Source organism: Tenrec ecaudatus, chromosome 13, assembly GCF_050624435.1.
Source record: "Tenrec ecaudatus isolate mTenEca1 chromosome 13, mTenEca1.hap1, whole genome shotgun sequence".
NCBI classification, from domain to species: Eukaryota; Metazoa; Chordata; class Mammalia; order Afrosoricida; family Tenrecidae; genus Tenrec; species Tenrec ecaudatus.
The window spans coordinates 124,344,914-124,349,067 of record NC_134542.1 but is presented as its reverse complement, the minus strand read 5'-3'; the positions used below and the strand labels follow the sequence as shown (position 1 = coordinate 124,349,067).

At 47.4% G+C, this 4,154-nt stretch overlaps 1 pseudogene; it reads left to right on the top strand.

Moving 5' to 3' along the window:
• Positions 1–1,827: 1,827 nt before the first annotated feature.
• Positions 1,828–2,744, top strand: LOC142424701 (phosphoglycerate mutase 1-like; annotated as a pseudogene).
• The last annotated feature ends 1,410 nt before the right edge of the window (positions 2,745–4,154 follow it).

Below are 4,154 nucleotides of genomic sequence, written 5' to 3'. Positions count from 1 at the left end.
AAGATCCGGGGGCCCTCACAGATGATCCCTCCTTACTGTCTGGGGATTTCCTTTCAAAATAAAAAGTACCTCTGTCTCCTTAGTGAAAACTTTGAAGAATGTCATTTCCAAGATGGCCCTTTCTCACTAGACTCTGAAGTGCATCCTAGTGCCCAGGTCTGCCCTGTGCTTCCTGCTGCCTGAGGAGTGGAAACAAATCTCAGGGAATGTCAGCTTTACTCGGAGTGTCAGACAAATCTGTGCAGATTAAAGCCAAAGATGAGTGTGTCACTCTGAACACTCATGGTCAACCTGGCCCTTGTCACTCTCTCACTGACAGTGTAGCTCTGTTCAGAAGAGAAGTTCAAAGTCCAACATGGGGAACATTTCACCATCATCAATTTCATAATCTGTCCCTAAATTTTTCTCTGATTTATGTTGATCTAAACTAAAGAAAACAAACACGGTGCTAACTTATTTTCTGTCACTGAGGAGACTTTGGAGTCTGGGGACACCAAGAAGCACTGGCATAACAGCCCACAAAGACAATGTTCTACATCTGGGTTTTGAGAGCAGTGACAGGGGCCCTTAAACCATGTGAGACACAGCTATTTGTTTCTCCCTTTCCACAGTGACGATAATTGAAGACACATGGAAACAAGTAGTCCAATGCTGTAAAGAAACGTAGAGATGAGTCTCCAGAACTCGAAGACCAGAAGAAATAGATGGTTCCCTGCTCTGTCAACTTCTTTGGAAATGAGAGCATTAGAAGATCTTGGTTTGAGTGGGCAAAAGTGAAACAAAACACAAACATTTAAAATAAAAAGAATAGGCTTATTCATTGGACAGGCTCTTGGAAGCTCTGAGACTATGGCTGACAGGCTAACTTCAAGACTGGGCCTGAACTCACCCCTTGGAAAAACTAGTCAAACAAGAGACGGATCTAAAAGGGAGCAATAGTCCTAGGGAGATACACTTACTATAGAATAATCAAAATTTTGAGGTAAAGGGGGTGACATTTATCCAGGGAAATGTTCAGAGTGTTTGGACCTGAATGACACTGGAGTCTATGAATGACTCTCTCTCTCTCTCTCTCTCTCACACACACACACACACATACACATCTATACATTTTTCCTCTCTGCTGTCTATCAATCATAAATCTATTAGTTGATCTACCAATCTACTGAACAATCGATTTAGCTATCACCTATTTTTCTCTATATATCCTGTCTATATCTTAATTTTTAAATTTTTTAAACAATTTATTGGGGCTCATACAATTCTTACCACAGTTCATACATATACATACATCAATTGTATAAAGCACATCCATACATTCCCTGCCCCAATCATTCTCAAAGCATTTGCTCTCCATTTAAGCCCTTTGCATCAGGTCCTCTTTTTCTTTTCCCCTCCCTCCCCGCTCCCCCCTCCCTCATGTGCCCTTGGTAATTTATTTTATCATATCTTGCCCTATCCGGAGTCTCCCCCCCCCCTGTCTATATCTTTAACCACTCTACCATTTATTTGAATTTCTATTACCATCTATGTTTCTGTTACTATTTCCATACCTTTAATGCTTAAGTTTATTTTTGAAATAAAGACCAGCTTAGCAGGAATAAATGTGTTTTGTTCTTGGTGGAGTATGCCATATATTAGTCATTGATTCTAGTTTGCTAGACCCATTTTTTTGTTTACTTATTTAATTCTTGGTGTCATTATGGGTCTTCTACTTAAATATTAAGTCCATAATTGAAAATGTTGAATTGAAGTACCCCCCTATTGGTCGAGTTATGCTGTTACTGTGCTTATTTATTGCGTTTAAAATATCAGCCAGAGAGTCTTCGCCGCATCCCGAGCCTGCAGTCATGGCCGCCTACCAGCTAGTGCTGATCCGCCACGGCGAGAGCGCCTGGAACCTGGAGAACCGCTTCAGCGGCTGGTACGACGCCGACCTGAGCCCGGCGGGGCACCAGGAGGTGAAGCGCGGCGGGCAGGCTACTGCGAGATGCGGGCTACGAGTTTGACATCTGCTTCACCTCCGTGCAGAAGAGAGCCATCCGGACCCTCTGGACGGTGCTGGATGCCATCGACCAGATGTGGCTGCCTGTAGTGAGGACCTGGCGCCTCAATGAACGGCACTACGGGGGGTTGACTGGCCTCAACAAGGCAGAAACCACCGCCAAGCACGGCGAGGCCCAGGTCAAGATCTGGAGGCGTTCCTATGACATCCCCCCGCCACCCATGGAGCCGGACCACCCCTTCTACAGCAACATCAGCAAGGATCGCAGGTATGCAGACCTCACTGAAGACCAGCTGCTCTCCTGCGAGAGTCTGAAGGACACCATTGCCAGAGCCCTGCCCTTCTGGAACGAAGAAATCGTTCCTCAGATAAAGGAAGGGAAGCGGGTCCTGATTGCAGCCAATGGCAACAGCCTCCGGGGCATTGTGAAGCATCTGGAGGGGCTCTCTGAAGAGGCAATCATGGAGCTGAACCTGCCCACCGGCATCCCCATCGTCTATGAGTTGGACAAGAACTTGAAGCCCATCAAGGCCATGCAGTTCCTGGGGGACGAGGAGACCGTGCATAAAGCCATGGAAGCTGTGGCCGCCCAGGGCAAGGCCAAGAAGTGAAGGCATGCCTGCCGACTGCTGTCCCAGGACACCCACCCTCCCTGCCCACCCGCTCCTCTGCACCGCTCCCCTGCACACGTCCCACTGACCACACCTTACGTAGCCACAGCTGGGGGACCAGTGGCTCCCATTTCCCCACACCCTCTCCCTTCGTACAGTCCTAGTCCGAGTGGCACCTCCGGGGCATGCGCGCTCCTCAGCCAGGCCCAGGGAAACCTTGCCTCTCTTCCCAGAGGGCAGGGACTGTGGTTATGCCAGTGGATTGTTTGCTCAGACGGACTCGAGTTAGGGGTGGGAGGAACCACATTGAGGATGACCGAGCAGGAGGGCGAGCTAGGCGATTCCAGGCCCCGGACTGTCCTGCAGTCAGGTTGGTCCGGGCACTCGAGCCATTCCACGTGGTGATCTTACCTCCCCTTCCTCCCTGACCCCGAAGGCTGGGATCAATTCTGACTGTTTACGTGTTGTATTTTACAAAAAGGAAAACAAAATCATGTTTATGTATGACAAAATGCAAACCCTTCTAGGGTTTCTGGTGACAGTTGAAATCCTAGGACCCCGTGTGACCATCAGAAAATAAGCCATTCCTCTCAGCCCGTGGGGTAGGCTCCCTGGCTGCTACGGGGAGGAGTCCATCCTGCTGTGTACTGTAGAATCCTTCCCAACCTCTCTGTTGTGCGGCAGTGAAATGCCTATTGATCGTGTCCACATGTCTCTTCGCTGAGATTGAGGCCTGGTCCAGTCGCTCAGCCCTGCTACTTGGGCCCAGTCCTCAGTTTGAAGACACCTGTACTAAATCCTTTTTCCAGATCAGTATAATAAAGGAGTGATGTGCAATAAAAAATATATATATCAGCCAGAATTTGTTTGATATATTTTGAAGAAATAATGTTACATTCCCATCACTTGTCTGCCAGGTCATCATTCAGTGGTGGCTTGTGTGTTGCTATGATGCTGGAAAATATGTCACTGTTATATCACATGCCAGCAGGGCCACCGAAAGTGAGCAAAGCTTAGCAAAGCTTCCAGACTAAGAGAAGACAATGCAGAAGCACCCCACTCCCCTCTTCAGAGGAAGGAGCTGCTAAATCCTTATACATAACTTTTTAGCATTGTCATATACTGAAAGCCTATGCAAAGGAGGTAGAACATTATTGAAGATGCTGCCAGAGAATGTGCCCTCAGGTTCAAGGACACTCAAAATGTGGCTGAAGAGGAGCTGATTTCTTGAAATCAGCTTGATTTCCATGATGATGCGACTTGGGTAGAGCCTCTGGGAGTGGAGCCATCAGGCTCTTCATTTCCTGATGGGGCGTGACTTAAGCAAGGGGAAGAGAACCAGCTGCAAAAGTCTTCCGAAGGTCAGAACTTGGAATTTGTATACTATGAATTTAGGCAAATCGGGAGAGGTAAAAAATAAAGTGGAATGCATGAGGATCGGTATTCTAGGCATCAGTGAGTTTAAATGGACTGGTTGGGATTGGCCAATTTGAATCAGAAAGTCATAGGATTTACTCTGCCGGGAACAACTCAGTCAA